Source organism: Alligator mississippiensis, chromosome 1 (assembly GCF_030867095.1).
Source record: "Alligator mississippiensis isolate rAllMis1 chromosome 1, rAllMis1, whole genome shotgun sequence".
In the NCBI taxonomy this organism is placed as follows: domain Eukaryota; kingdom Metazoa; phylum Chordata; order Crocodylia; family Alligatoridae; genus Alligator; species Alligator mississippiensis.
In genome coordinates, this window is record NC_081824.1 from 77797567 (window position 1) to 77813832 (window position 16266).

The 16266-nt window shown below is 43.4% G+C and overlaps 1 long non-coding RNA gene across 1 annotated transcript; it reads right to left on the minus strand.

The window, feature by feature from the left end:
- Window positions 1–361: 361 nt before the first annotated feature.
- On the minus strand, window positions 362–16004 carry LOC132252084 (uncharacterized). Its single transcript, XR_009463809.1, has 3 exons — window positions 15396–16004; window positions 13912–14070; window positions 362–2351 (listed from the first exon to the last, which is right to left on the minus strand). It is a non-coding gene; the product is annotated as an uncharacterized LOC132252084 (long non-coding RNA).
- Window positions 16005–16266: the final 262 nt, after the last annotated feature.

The following is a 16266-nucleotide window of genomic DNA, read 5'->3' on the forward strand; positions in this document are numbered from 1 at the left end:
GATGAATTAGGCGTCATAAAGAATGCAAGTCTCCACCTAAAACCCAATGACTAATTATTTTTGAATTTGCTAAGAAGTCATAATAGTATAAAGGACTTCCAATAGCAAAGAGCAAGTGAAAAAACATATTCATTTTTTCCCCAATAGAAAAAATAAGAGCAGGATGAAGAAAAGGATGTTAGATGTCCTAACTGGAGATAGAGGAGGTTTAGATGGCAGGAAAGTAACTCCTTTCCAGCAATGGGAAACTGTTTTACAGACTTGTAAATAATAAGCTTGATTTTACATTGCCTTACATCTTGTATAGTTAATTATATCCATAGAAAATGAGTATAAATTGATACAAATCTGAATGTCTGCATTTTATTTTTCTCTTGTTGCACTGGCATAACATCATCACACACCAGACAAGGCACAAGAGATTTCATCCCCATATATATTTTCAGTATAGTGCAACACAGGGATGTCAATTGACTGTTTAACACATATTTGTCAACAAAGTTCCAGGCAAGTGGTAGAGATAGATATAAACACTATCACAGATTACAACAACATAACAGTAGACTACCTAATACTAAATAACTGCTATCAGATTCTCCATTTGTACATGTTTGGAGTCGATAAGAAAAATCATTTAACTTCCTATTCTCTTTGATTAGATATGGGTTTCATTTTGATTTAGTATTAAAGTACCCAGTTTGAAGAACAAAGAAAGCATCACAGATAATAGAGAGATAACTGTTTTTAAAAGTGAGATCTATAAGGGAATAAAAAACCAGGTTGTTGAGTTTATTTTATTTTATTGATTATCCTTTCACTATGATTATCCATCTGCGAAAGCATGTGCTGTCATAAGAAGAAAGAAGTTAATCTTATCTGTGCAAAGACTAGCACGTACTTAAATGTCCCATCATCACATACCAGTGACATTTCTTTAAAAAAAAGAAACAAAACAGAAAAAAAAAATCAGATAATACAAATGTAGCTGACTGGTTTTCCATTAGGATGAAGACAAGCGGTTTCCTCTGAATCATCGTGTTCTTTTTCATGGCTCACATGTGGCTAAATGTTATTTGTAGGCTGATGACAATTTCACGAAGAAACTTCATGGTTCATTACCTCCTTTTATGACAGCACCAAAATAAAATTGCTATAAAGTCAGTTAATGCAATAGGAAATGTTCAAATTTCTACCCGCCCCCCCCCAAAAAAATTAAACCCTGGTTTCAAAACATCTATTGGTTTTATTTGCACACAGGTATTTAGTACCACATTGGGCTAAGTAGAACTAAGGGTACATGTACAGTGTAGATGCTGGTGTTTTATGAAGTTACCTAGGAACAACATAATATGCAGATTATTTAATATGCTACAAATTAATAACTACAAATTGTCAAGACTGGAGAGAGACTACTATTTGTGCTAATCATTTCTGTTGTCTGCAGCTTTCTATGTTCCTATCATTGCTCTACTACTAAGTATGAAATAAAATGTACAAGAGAGGACATGGCTGTTAGTTGATATCCACTCATGTGGAGTGCCTTAGTTCACCCAAAGGGTGCACTTGTTTATACATGTGTCAATATTATGCATGTATCACCATGTTGTATACTGGTACAGGTAGGTAAAGAATGGGTAAAAACATGGTCTGCAGGAATCAGAACTCATAGTAGAGGTCATATCTTTTATTAGAGCAACTAGATTTTTGCAAAAAAAAAAAAAAAAAAAATCTTTAATTGCAAGCTTTTGGGCACAAACACCCTTCATCAGGCATTGGAGAAAAGATTGTAAAAGTTCTCCTGGGTAGAAATGAAAGTTCATATTTCATGGGAGAGTTGAAGGCGTGGTAAAATCTCCTGTTCGGAACAGATTGTTTTATATGCAGATTATGCTCAGAGAAAAGTTTGTAGTCTGTTTACCTCGAATTTGTTTGGTGGTAAGCAGGATGTAGTCATATTTCCTTCTGGTTATGGTGTTTCATATTTCACAGAGGAATAAAAAGATGGAATGCTCTTCTGGGCAGGCTTCTCTGATGCAGCAAGGTGTCTGAGCTGTGTGATGAGGCTCTGTGATGATGCATACTCTCTTGAACAAAGGCAGGAGCAGGGTCTCGGGTTTCAGGGTCAAACTTGCTTCCTCCTTGTAAAATTATGACGTTTTCATTTAAAAAAATGCAGGAATGCACCAGGACTCAGGATAAAGTCATCAGAGCCAGAACTAGAACTCAGATTGAGGCTGACCATGTTTGGTGTTAGCATTATTATGAAATCCCCATGTAAAGGTCTGTATTTTGCTGACAGGTATCACAACCAGATTCTCAAGCAGGCTTTATCAAGCTGATGCTCACATTCACTGGAAATAAACAGACAGACTCTTTGGAAAGCTCTTCACTCAGTCAGGAGACAGATTTTATCCAGGGTTAGGTTTGGACACTGGAACCTTGTTGGCACAGTTCCTTTAGTGACTTGCTACTATCAAAAGGACAATATACAATAAATGTAACATAAAGAAAGTTACATTTTGGGTATTAAACTAAAATGTATACCAGTATATTTTTTCTACAGCTTGCTTGGTTCCTGCCACATGAGTGGGATGGCAAAGGCAAGTCTTCTCTTGTTTGAATCAGCAAATCTGCTCTTCAAATCAGTGGAACAACACTTGCTTGAGAAACAAGGGAATGATATGCCACTTGTTTCCTACGATAAATCAACTGATTGTGTATGCAGCTGCTGCTGCGACTATGGGACAATGACCTCAATCATGTATGTTTGTGCTGACAAGGTATGCAGGTAGCAAATCATAATCTCACATTGCTGGAATTATTTTAAAGCCAAGATTTGCTTCCTAAAATCTTGCCCTAAGCCAGAAGATAAGTCTTTCAAAAGCCTGTATTTACCACATAACACATGTTTAACTCTGGGTGATGTGATTTCATTTACAGTTAAAACTAGTATCGCAGCTCCAACTCCGAGGGTCTGCATGGATGGGGCAGCATTCTTGAAGTGTGTAATACTGAGCAGACTAAACATTCCAGATGAAAGAAATAAATCAGATGTACATTTTTTTGCTTCCCTGTTGCTTATTTTCACATTAAACATGACTAGTAAGTGAAGTAATGGAATCCAAATGCAAGTTCATGCATTGAGATGAAAGAAAAAAAAAATCTCAGCATGAAGGCAGAAAGGCACAAAAAAGAAAGACAGAGAGTAAAAGAAGCAGCAAAAGGGGAAAAAAAAACTTCAGTAGAAAAATTTCAAGCATTGGAATGGATGATTTCAGCTTCACACAGTTGCCCTGAGCATACATTAAACTGGGTTCAGCTGCTCTATGTACCATCAAATATTTCATATTAATAATTAACAAGTCACTGGCTGTCAGAGCAAGATTCAAATGGATGGAAGGGGAGTTTGGGTCACCTTTCTTAGGACTGAGAGACTTAATGAGGGGGTAGCTTTACTGTACTGTTGAGAAATGATGATATACTAGAATGAAGGATTAAGGGATATACATCTTAAAGGCTTCCCCCTCCACCCCCGCTGAGGAATCTTTCATTTCCTCCTTTTATTCTTCTCCTTGATTCACTACTGCTGTATGTATGCATAAAGGGCTCAATCTTGCCCTCTAATATGTGGTATGCATCACCATACATCTCAGGAAAAATTAGCTAGCACACATGCAAACTCAATTGCAATGGGTACTGTGTATCAGGGTTGCATTTTAATACAGCGGCTACTCTAAATCCACATTTTAGGGGAAAACTACTCCTTTGCTGGACATGTTTAGATCACTTCCCAAGGTAACTTTTAATATTATCCCTCATTTCTGTACTGGTGACTGAGATGTTCACTCACATATCTTGCTGCTACTTTTGCCCCATCCCTATACTTCCAACACTCCCCGCCCCCTTCCTCCCCCAATCCCAAACCAGTGTGACCATAAATGTGCATCAGATATTCTGGGGCACTGAAGCCATTGCTCCTACCTGGCTTTCTTACCTGTCATGGCTGCCATGTCACTATATCAACAGCTCACAATGGCACATGGTATAGAGCTGAAAAGAAGTTAATTTTATTTTTTTCTTTTAAGGAGGGCAGTGCTATTGGCACAACAGTGCTTCAGGAATGTCAGTATTAGAGCCACCAGTGACAAGCCTGAAGAGAGATCCCTACATGAAATATTCAACAGAGATTCAAGTAGGAAATTGGGAAAAAACAAATGAAGTCAGTGCCATTTACGTGGCTTGCAATGAAAAATAAGTGTAAAAAGCTGTGCAGAATTACGTTTATTCCAGTTTTATATAATAGCACAGAGACAGACAGACAAACTCGGGGAGACCAGAAAAATAAGTGGCACATTTCACAGCACTAATTACATTTTTTTTCCTTGGAGATTCAGCCACTAACTGTAATTAAGCTCCCTCTATTTTTTTGAGATCTTGGCAAAATCTAAGAAAAGAGTGAGTTTGCTAGCCAAGCAGATTTTTTTCTAAGCTCCCTCAACCCTAATTAAAAGACCTTTGTGTAAGACCAACTAGCAATCAGATTTCCAATAGAGTTGAGTCAAACTGCCTTGGCTACCTTTAATCTCACAGTTGGTAGGAATAGGGCCACAGCCAGGATTTACAGTAAGGGGAGGGAGGGAATGAACAGGCTTTTCCCAACCCCTCTCCTCCTTTTCTGCTGCTTTGTTCTGTCTATAATCTTACCAGATGGCTGAGGCAAACAAGAAAAGAGACTGCCTGAAGCAAGCAGGTGATGAGGCCAGCAGCAGGAACTCGGACAGTGATTGAAGCAATTGCTACAACTCTCTCACCGCAGCATATGTCAAAGGGCCTTATTGTTCCTTTTTTACTCACAGACACTCATGGAGGCATTGTACTAGGTCATTTCCTGATGACATTAATACAAGATGCTGAAGGCCATATTCTCAGTTGGTATAAATCAAGGTAACTTTGTTGAATTCAACAGGGATATGTTGATTTATGCCAGCTGAGGATTTAGTTCTACATTTCAGCTCATCCAAATGACTCTCTTATCTCTACAGCTTTTCCTATGTATGGGCAGGCAGTGGGGAGGGATGGGGTAAAGGAGGGGAACCCAACCCCCCTCCTACCTGAGTGTAGTACCATTGATTTACACCTCTATAAATGAGAACTGAATTCTCTTAATTCTACAGTGAATTAAAAGCTCCACAGAAATCTGTAGTGAGACTGAATAGGTCCATTCACCTTCAGTGATCCTTCTCAGTCAGATGAAGCTTAGATTAGAAACAAATGTACCCCTGAAACACTGAAGTAGCTTTGTCTCTGAGTCTAATCTGTAGCAGCTCCAAGAGTCTGTGGAAAGAATTAGGGCTAGATTTTAACTGATCTCTAAGGCACCTAAATAGAATTCAGGTGCCTAGATTAAAAAGGGTGATCAAAATCGATCCTACTCAGTAGCCACAAACTGCCTAGGCACCTGAATTCATTAGTCACCTTCACTTTGGTCTGGAAAGATCCCTAGCTATGTAGACTGGTGCACATAGTCAGAAGTAAACCTGATCAGTCACTTGAGCATTTCACTCCTGCCAAACTGTGTTGTAATCCAAAAACAGTCTGGGAAGTGAATGAAATCTGCCTAACCCCAATACCATAAGTAGGGGACAAAGCACACAAAATTACGATTTGGTCATGTCTATATGTGCCGATTTAAGGCGCATTAGCTATTTTTAAGGTGCATTAAGGGCACAGTTCTACATGTACATGCTCTTAACATGCCTTAAAATGGTAATTTTAAAGTGCTTTAATGCATGTGTAGATGTGCTAAGGAGCACTAATGCTGTGTATGTCAACTGACTTGGGACTAACTTTAGTCCCAAGTCAGTCCGCATACCGCATTAATGTGCCTTAGCATGTGCATGTGTAGACACGCGCCTAAATCACTTTAACGTGCATTAGGCAAATGAATATTAAGTTTCAGCACACACAAAAGCATGTATAGACATGCCCTTTGGTACTTAGAGCACACATGCAGCTCAACTGAAGTGCCTAGCAGCTAGGACACTTGCCCAGGAAGGGGAAACCTGAGTTTTAAGGTCCTTTTCAGCCAGGTAAACTCAAACCCCCACAGCCTTCTTTCTAGGAGAGCATTCTAACTGCCAGACTGGGTAGGAGCCTGTCTGTTGAAGCTGACTCAGTAGGCAACTAAGGTGGCAAGATTCATGGGACCAGAGGGAAAGAAGCCAGAAGGTGCATGGTTTTGTGGTACTCCCCATTCCTATCTCTCTCTCTCTCCTCTTCCCTTCTGCTTTTTGTATTCTAATTTTTCTCCTTCTTATACATTACCTCAATGATACTCAACCAGGATACCACAGTACCCCAGGGGCGTCCCAAGATCCTTTCAAGGGTGCCAGGTGCCATGTAATATTGCCACTTTTAGGTTTACAAACATGATTCATAAGATAAACTTAGACATTTCAAACAGAAATCCATAGTTGTGATATTTCTGAGTTCCTTGCAATACAAAAACTGATATTATTTTTATGTAGGCAAAGAAAGAGTAGGCACATCTACGTGAGATGTTTTACTGCAGAGTAGATGAATTAGCTTTGCAGTAAACATCTTGGTGCTTACACGTGCAACCCTATGAGGCCTCAGGAAACTAACAGACTCCACAGGAGGGTTGTACATGTAAATACAAGTACTATCCTGCTACAGGGTTTTTTACTCCACAGCAATGCACATGAAGACACTAATCTGGCTGGCTGAAGCATGAAAGTGCTTCAGTGTTGGGGCTGCCTGCCAGCTAGCCCTGCACTGGAGCACCCTTGTCCCCCAGCCAGCCCCCCACACAGCACGCTGAGCCGAGTCGGAGCAGCCCCCGGCTGGCAGGCTGACTCCCCAGGCCCCTTGCCAGTCAGAGCTGCCTCAACTTGGCTCAACGTGCTGTGGTCCCAGGCGCACATATAGACATGGCACCTAGGAGCAATAAACTTCTGTGCAATATGTACCAGAGTTTATTGTGTTGCATGAATATGCACGTATAGATGTACCCAGTGAAAACTAAGCTGGCATTTTACGAGGGGTACCTTGAGGCTATCCAAGGGTGCCACTAGTCTAATAAGGTTGAGTACCACTGCACCTGTGGTTAGGACACTGCCCTGGAAAGATGGAATCTTGCATTCTGGACTTTGACTGTTTATGCATTTTATATTAGACAACTGCTGATTGAGAGAGAGAAATAACTGTGGCAGCAGGGCCCAGAACCCAAGACTCACTCCCCCCAGGAGAGGATCTTATCTATTATACCAAAGAGCCATTGCATCCTCTTGCTTGCTCTTCCTTTAGCCCTTTGGTTACTCTGGACCTGCAGTCCCCTGCCTCCCCCCAGCCCTGCCAGAGGGGCCCCCAGCTGCCCCCGTTTTGTTCGGGCCAGAGCATGGTGGCTTCGGCTCATGTGGGTGGCAGTGGAGTGAGTCCAGCCCCGGCATGGGATGGAGGAAGGAGGAGGAGAGGTCTGTGGCACCCTCCCTTGCCCTGGGCTGGGGCTGCCATGCCATGCCAGGCATCCTGTTCATGGCCTTGGCTGCCCGGCCCCTACAAGCATGGGCACTGGCCGCTGGCCTGGCCATGCAGCTCTCCCCTGCTCCCTTCCCCTGCTGGAAGGGGCAGGCACCTTCCCACTGCCTCTGCCCTGCTGCAGCTCACGACCCTTTGAAATATTCTTGCGACCCACTTTTGGGTTGTGACCCACAGGTTGAGAAACACTGAGTTATGGCACTATGGCTCAGGTAGGTATCTCCCCTCTAAGAAATCTGGATCCTAAGCTCTGCAGAGGAGAAGTAAAGTATAGGTCCATTACTTTAGATTCACCCCTGTGCCCAGCATTTCCCATTACCTATCTGTGTAGGCACCTCCCTGCTGAGGTGCAGAATTTATAGCATCTGAAGGAGGCTGCTACCTGTGAAAGCTTATGCCTCTCTGAACCAGTCTGCTCTGTCTTCTGCTTGACTTCAGACTACAGCAACTAATTACCCCTCTCTGCTTCTCAGGGAGATAGATACGGTCCAGGGGAGGATTAGGAACTCCACTTCAACCTCACTGTCTAGAATCCTCTAAGCTGGTACAGTAGTCTGTAGAGAGCTTTCCCTGGACAAAAATCAGCTCTCCACCAGCTATTTCCAGCCGTTACATGACATGAAGTTGCCAAAAGCCCACTAGTAAAACCAACCTTGTGCTCCTAAATTGGCCTTTATAATGCAATCATCTTTAGAAAATATGCTGATTATTTATTACGAACAGTGCTTCTTTTCTTTGGACATATCACTCTTAAGAAAAGGAGCAAAGTCTGAGCAGGGAGCAGCTAATGGCAGAGTTTCTAGGAGGAAGTTTGGGTGTTTTTATAGATATAGTTTGGCCTCAGCAACAAGGATGCACAGAGGGCCATCAGTGATTGTGATCTATGCACAGATAGCTCATAGACATCTGCAAATTGTTGCATTTGCCAATTCTAGAAGATACCTGAGGGAGCCATGGAGTCCTCTTAGTATGCATGCAACCTGGGGCAGTCCACAGTAGCTTTCCCTAGTATAAGGTTGTCTTCACTGTTGATTTCAGTAAGATGTTCTATGGTTTCTAGGCTCTGACTCCCTGACTTGTTGATCAAGCTATCAAGCAACAGATGGTACTAGGAATGGTGTATGAAAAAACAAGTGAACAAGGGACGCAATGGAGCATTTGTGACTTCCAGAGCAGTTACAAGTATTCAACAATGCGGCAGAAAGCTGGGAGAAGTTCAGGCACTTTTAGCATGTTGGCTAGTGAAGCCTGGGAGAAAGAAGAGCCAATCAAGATAGCTTTCTTTTTTAATCTAGCAAGTCAGGAGGCTCTTAACTGTGTACAATAGTTTGCAACTATCAGAAACAGAAACAAAAAATAATGATGAGACACTAGTACAGACATTTAAAGAGTACTACATACCAAAACAAAACCAAAACTTTGAAGTGTTTAACTTTCATATGAGAAAGCAGAGACCATGAGACAACTATGGAATTTGTTACTGACCGTAAACTGCAACTTTGGACAGTTAACAGAGAGCTTTACAAGAAATCAAGTAGCGCCGGGGTTCAGTGATGCAAAGCTTAAGAAAAGGCTGTTAGAAAATACTGGACTCACTTCAGAGCAAACAATAAGGCCTTTCCAGTCTTCTTATAATGCAAATAGCAGACTGCAGAGACTGGAGGACAAGCCAGCTGAACTGGACAGGACTACAGAATCACAGAGGCCCAAGAAAATGAATAGATAGCACAGAGCAGGTCACCAGAAGCAAAAGCGAGTTGCCGGGAGATATCACAGTATGGTGCATGTTTTGAAGGTAGCCACAAGCCCATGCATTGTCTAGCATTTGGGAAGTGGGGCAACAAGTCCATAAGATGTAGTCATTTTGCAAGAATTTGCATACAGGAAAACATGCTGCTGTCTTGTCCCACACACTGGGAGGCAAACCCTTTTTGCTCTGACCTCAGCATAACAGCCTGGCCCCTCCATCCAGCATGCAGTTTAATTCACAGCCTGCTTCCTCCCTCCTTGCAACCTGTTCCTCACTGTTTGCTACCTTTCTGCTCTCTCATGGGGCTTTAAGATCCCCGTAGGGCACGCCTTCATTATCCAAATACCCCACAGCTAGGCTTTTAAACAGGGTTGATTATTCCCTCTTAAATGAACAGACTGGACTGGTACAGTGACCAAGTTTGTCTGCCTTGCTCTTTAACAACCTTAAAATAAAACATTGGAAACATGGCTAAGGATGAGTGTAAAGGTATAGTACAAGCATGCAGCTATAAAATCAGAAAAAGCTAAGGCACAGAATGAATTACAGCTAGTAAAGGACATAATGACAACAACAAGACAAGAGCCCACAAATACTTCAGAAATAAAAGGAAGCAAAGGAAAGATAGGTCCAATAGTGAAGAGAAAATAACAGACAACAGAAAGGCTAAAGTATTCAATGCCTGCTTTAATATGTCCTCACAAAACGTTTAATTTTGACCACATCTTTAATACAATTTATTTTAACGAGGGGCACTACAACTTCAGAAAGATATAAATAAATTAGAGTCCAAAAGAGAGAAAAAAGGACGATAAGAGGTCTGCAATACATGATCTATGAGGAAAGGCTCAGAGAATAGGGATTTGTTTTCTTTTAGGAAGACAAGAAGACTGAGAGTAGCAGGATATCAGGCTTGTAATATATACATTTATTATAAAGAGACCAGTGATCATTAGTTACTTCCCTGTGTCTTGTAGGGGTCTGAGAAAAAGCAAGTTCTTTTATCTGAAGCCAAAAAGATTTAGTGATGATAACTGGCAAAACTAACTTGAATAGTAGGTAGTAGAGCACTGGAACAGCATACCTAGGGAGGCCATGGCATCCTTGTCTGTGGAGACAATCAAGAACAGGCTAGACAAACGTTTTCCAGGAGTTGTGTAGGTACGGTTAGCCTGGGTTAGAACCTAGGGAGGGACTAGATGACTTTAAGGTCCCTTTCAGGCCTACATTTCCATGACTCTATGGTTGTGGCTGGGGGTTAGTTGACCCAAAACGCATAACAGATTAGTCAGCATAGAGAAGGATCAAGATGTGTTCATAATCAGGTCAAACCACAAGTGCTTAACCCCAACTGACTGATAGGACAGAAAGCACGACTTGTCTTTTCCAGTCTGTTGTGGTGAGCTCTGTGTCAGCTGACTTGGCTCCTCACAATTGCATTTAACTACAAATGCGATTTCCTTGTTATTACAACCCTCTTCATAGATTCATAGATTCATAGATGTTAGGGTCGGAAGGGACCTCAATAGATCATTGAGTCCGACCCCCTGCATAGGCAGGAAAGCGTGCTGGGTCTAGATGACCCCAGCTAGATACTCATCTAACCTCCTCTTGAAGACCCCCAGGGTAGGGGAGAGCACCACCTCCCTTGGGAGCCCGTTCCAGACCCTGGCCACTCTAACTGTGAAGAAGTTCCTCCTAATGTCCAATCTAAATCTGCTCTCTGCTAGCTTGTGGCCATTATTTCTTTTAACCCTCGGGGGCGCCTTGGTGCATAAATCCTCACCAATTCCCTTCTGTGCCCCCGTGATGAACTTACAGGCAGCCACAAGGTCGCCTCTCAACCTTCTCTTGCGGAGGCTGAAAAGATCCAGTTTCTCTAGTCTCTCCTCGTACAGCTTGGTCTGCAGGCCCTTGACCATACGAGTGGCCCTTCTCTGGACCCTCTCCAGGTTATCCACATCCCTCTTGAATTGCGGCGCCCAGAATTGCACGCAGTACTCCAACTGCGGTCTGACCAGAGCCCAATAGAGGGGAAGTATCACCTCCTTGGACCTATTCATCATGCATCTGCTAATGCACGATAAAGTGCCATTGGCTTTTTTGATGGCTTCGTCACACTGCCGACTCATGTTCATCTTGGAGTCCACTAGGACTCCAAGATCCCTTTCCACTTCCGTGCCACCCAGCAGGTCATTTCCTAGGCTGTAGCTGTGCTGGACATTTTTCCTCCCTAGGTGCAGCACTTTGCATTTCTCCTTGTTGAACTGCATTCTGTTGTTTTCTGCCCACTTGTCCAACCTGTCCAGATCTGCTTGCAGCTGTTCCCTGCCCTCCGGCGTGTCCACTTCTCCCCATAGCTTTGTGTCATCTGCAAACTTGGACAGAGTACATTTCACTCCCATGTCCAAGTCGCTGATGAAGACATTAAAGAGTATCGGTCCAAGGACCGAACCCTGCGGGACCCCACTGCCCACACCCTTCCAGGTCGAAACCGACCCATCCACCATGACTTTCTGGGTGCGACCCTTCAGCCAATTCACCACCCACCGGACTGTGTAGTCATCCAAGTCACAGCCTCTTAACTTGTTCACCAGTATGGGGTGGGATACCGTATCGAAGGCCTTCCTGAAGTCTAAGTATACGACATCCACCCCTCCTCCTGTGTCCAGGCGCTTCCTAACCTGGTCATAAAAAGAAACTAGATTGGTCAGGCACGATCTGCCTGCCACAAACCCGTGCTGATTTCCCCTCAGCATAATTTGTCCTGCCGGGCTCTCACAAATGTGAGCCTTGATAATTTTTTCAAAGACTTTGCCAAGGATGGAGGTGAGACTGACTGGTCTATAGTTGCCCGGGTCCTCCTTCCTCCCCTAATTGAAGATGGGGACCACATTGGCCCTTTTCCAGTCCCCGGGACTTTGCCCGTGCGCCACGAGCGTTCAAATATTCCCGCCAGTGGCTCTGCAATGATGTCGGCCAGTGCCTTCAGCCCCCTCGGATGGAGCTCATCCGGGCCTGCTGACTTAAAGGCATCCAGTTCTTCCAAGTGACTCTGCACCATCTCAGGGTCTACGCATGGAAGTCTGGCGCCTTGCTGCTGTCTCTCTACAACCCCAGTGAGAGACTTGTCGTGCCCCTCACTTAGGAACACTGAGGCAAAGAACTCGTTGAGGAGTTCAGCCTTGTCCCCCCTGTCTGTCACCAATTGTTTCTGCCCATTTAGCAGGGGTCCTATTCCTCCCTGGGCCTTCCTTTTACTCCCTATATATCTAAAAAACAATTTCTTGTTGTCTTTTACTTGGGTTGCCATCCTCAGCTCCATGGTAGCTTTGGCCCGTCTAACAAGCACGAGCAGAGGAGGTATATTCATCTTTGGTGATCTCTCCCTGTTTCCACTTTTTATGTGCTCCCCTTTTGGCCCTTAGGCTGCCCTGGATTTCTCTGGTCAGCCAAGGAAGCCTCCTGGCCCCTTTCCCTCTTTTGCCTCACTTGGGGATCATCTTGCTTTGTGCCTGAAGGATCGTTTCCTTAAGGCACAGCCACCCTTCTTGGGCTTCCATCTCTTCAACTCTCCTACTCTGCAGTGTGTCCTTGACTAATCGCCCGAGTTCATTGAAATCAGCTTTCCTAAAGTCTAGCACTTTCACCCTACTAGTTACCTTACCCACTCGCCGTCTTATGGTGAATTCTATTATTAGGTGATCACTGTCCCCCAGATGGCTACCGATCTGGAGGTCCGCTACCATGTCATCTCCCATTGCCAATACCAGATCCAGTATGGCATTCCCCCTAGTGGGACCGTGTACCTCCTGAGTCAGGTGGAGGTCCTGTACACAGGTTAGAAACCTGCGTGAGCAGTGGGACTTTGCTGTCTGTGACTCCCAGCAGATGTCCGGGTAGTTTAGGTCCCCCATAACTACTGCCTCTTTAGCTTTTATGGTCTCCGAGATTTGCCTCAGGAGCCCCGAATCTCTTTTTTCCCCTTGATGTGGGGGTCTGTAGCAGACCCCTACCACCAAATCCCTTTCTCCTTGCCCCCTATGTAGCCTAACCCACAATCCTTCTACTTCCTCATCCTTGGATTCCGTCTTGATGAGGGTTGATGTATATTGCTCACTGACATAGAGCGCAACTCCCCCCCCCCCTTCTTCCCCACCCTGTCCTTTCTGTACAATTTATAGCGCTCAATATGTACCGCCCAGTCATGGGATGAATCCCACCAGGTTTCCGTTAGCCCCACTAAGTCATAGGTGTTTAGTGCAAGCAGGAGCGCTAGTTCATCCTGCTTGTTCCCCATGCTCCTAACATTAGCATATAGGCACTTGAGCCCTGCAACTGGTGCCTTTGCTGCCCCCCCGCTCCGAGTCCCAAGGGGCCCTTTGATTCTTACCTTCTCGTTTCTTACCTGTGCCGTAGTGCTGGCCTCCCCATGGTTTTCAGGTTCCCAATGCTCTCTTTCTTCAGGCTGGGCTGTCCTTGTGGGTGCCACATGGTTCGGTGGTCCACAGCTTCCCCCGCCCTCATCTTCCCCTCCCCCCGACAAGCCTAGTTTAAAGCCCGCCGGAGGAGATCTGCCAACCAAGAAGAAAACACACGCTTACCTTTGGGGGACAGGTGAAGCCCATCCCAGCTGAGCATGCCCCTCGTCGTGATGTGCGGGTCATTGTCCAGGAAGCCGAAGCCTGCCTCAAGACACCACTGCCGAAGCCGCCAGTTGGTCTCTTGGATGCAGTTCTCATGCCGTCTTCCGCGTCCGTTCACTGGTAGGATGGAACCTTCTCTTACTCCTGGCTGAGAGACTCTGCATTTATCTTTATCATTTATCTGCATTTATCTTTTTCTTGTGTACTTAGGTACCAGTGTTTATAGTTTGTGCAGCAAGGTAAAAATTCTTTTAAAATTAAAATGGTTGTTAAATGCTTGTTATAGAAGTACCTCATATATTTTCTCCAGTTCTACTAGTAATAATATTTTGTAAGCTTTTGGTTGGATTATGATGATAACTGAACTCAGGAATAAAGACTAATATCAACTTATATTTTAGAATTATGACTATGAGCTATAGTCATAGTTTAAAAATGCTCATTTAAGCTTTAAACTGTGACACGACCACATTTTTTATCAAAGATGCACAGGGTTTTTGGCCAATTCATAAAATACTGCATTTGCCTCTGTACACAGGGTGAGTCTATTTGTATATACAGGTCAATTATTGTGTGAAAAGTTACACAATTGACAAATTGTGAAAAAGACAAAAAGGCCATGGTTTATTCCACCTATTTGGTATGTAAGTGGAATTAGGTGCCTAAATGTGATTTGATCTCAGCAGTATTCCTGCCCAGAGCAGGGTGGGGGGTTGGACTCAATGCTCTTTCAAGGTCCCTTCCAGCCCTTAATTCCTATGATTCTATTTCACCCTGCTTGAGTCCTTCAAAAACTGTCAATACAGAAAGTGTTGTCCTCCTCCTCATCCTCGCTACTTTTTTGTGACTCAGTATTATAACTTAGTGGCTGTTACAAAGGAATAATAGATATAATAGTAAAAGTATAATACATTTTCAGGGACTTGAGCAGGGTGGAAAAGAATTGCACATAGGTGCTTAAGTCCACTTATGCACCTTATAGGTGGAATAGAATTTGGCCCATATTCTTCACATATCTGTTAGCTGTTCATTAGATCCACCTAGGCTATGGCTGTTTCCCATATTTTGGGTTTAATCTACTGTGTTTATTTTCCAGGAGTGTTCATATATGCATGAACACATGAAACAATGCAGATGCATCCCTCATTCTAGGCATTTCCCTCCTTGGATTGTAGAATTTATATTATAGTACATTAGATTTGCTTTCCTTAGCTTGAAAAGAACCAAAGCATAATTTGATCTTCCTCATTCCTTGTCTTTCTGTTCTGTTCTTCACCTTAGGAAAAGCATCTTGCTGTTTGTAGTAGCCTAAAGCTGCCCTAAAGAAAATAAGCCCCCGCCCCACAATAAAAGGAATTGAAATAGAAACGCCATAGTTGTGGAGGAGAGGGCTGTGAAGGATTTTAATAAAATCCTTCAAAAGGTGGCTTGAGAACACTCACCATAATTTAATCCTCCAGCCTTGAAGGGCTCCTGACACCTTACATATTCAAAAAGAGGAAAAAAAAATCTTTTTCGTGCACTCTAAATTCCATAATTTTTTAGCAGTACTTTCCTCATACAGCAGACACATGAAGCAGCTCTAATAGTAAGAAGTACATTCCATTCCCCTTTCAAAAGCAACTACAGTCAGATTTCAGTGTGGTTTGCACTGACACCAACCAGTGCTTCTTGTGGTTGTTGTTAATATTTCCTTTCCAAAGGCAATTAGAGTCTGTGTCTCTGTTGGGAGGGAGAAGTTGTCATCCAAAGGGCTCACCAGCGGACCTTTCTTTAGTGGCTCAGTGGCATCTGCAAGTGTTGCAGGTTTGGCTGTACTGCAGTTTGTTGGTAAGGCTGCATGGACTGTAGTTTGCCTTGAGCTATCACCAGATCCGCTGAGTAAAGGCTTGCTGTCTGGAAAATTACTGTCTAGCCCCGAGCTTGCTGCTTTCTCAAGGACGGCACATGCTGAGTTCAAGGCAAGAGAACTTAACAAAACAGAATGTCATTCCTTTCCCTGAAATTGCCAGGATTTAGAAACAAGAGTTATCCTCAACCCCACAATGCTTTTCCAGGGGTAGGGTGATGGGGAAAAACCCTTACAGAGAACAGAATACACTTACATATTTGAATAAATAAAGACACTTTGAAATGCAGGAAGCAAGCATGTACTGGTCAAGGAATTAGATTACTTAAATTGGTGACTCATCCAATAGCTATTCAGCATTTGTGGTTAAAGTAGAAACATTTGCCAGAGAATGACTACAATCTATTGGCACAGGCTTTAAAGGAATCATGGCTGGGCCCAAACTAGTGTATACGCAAGTGAAT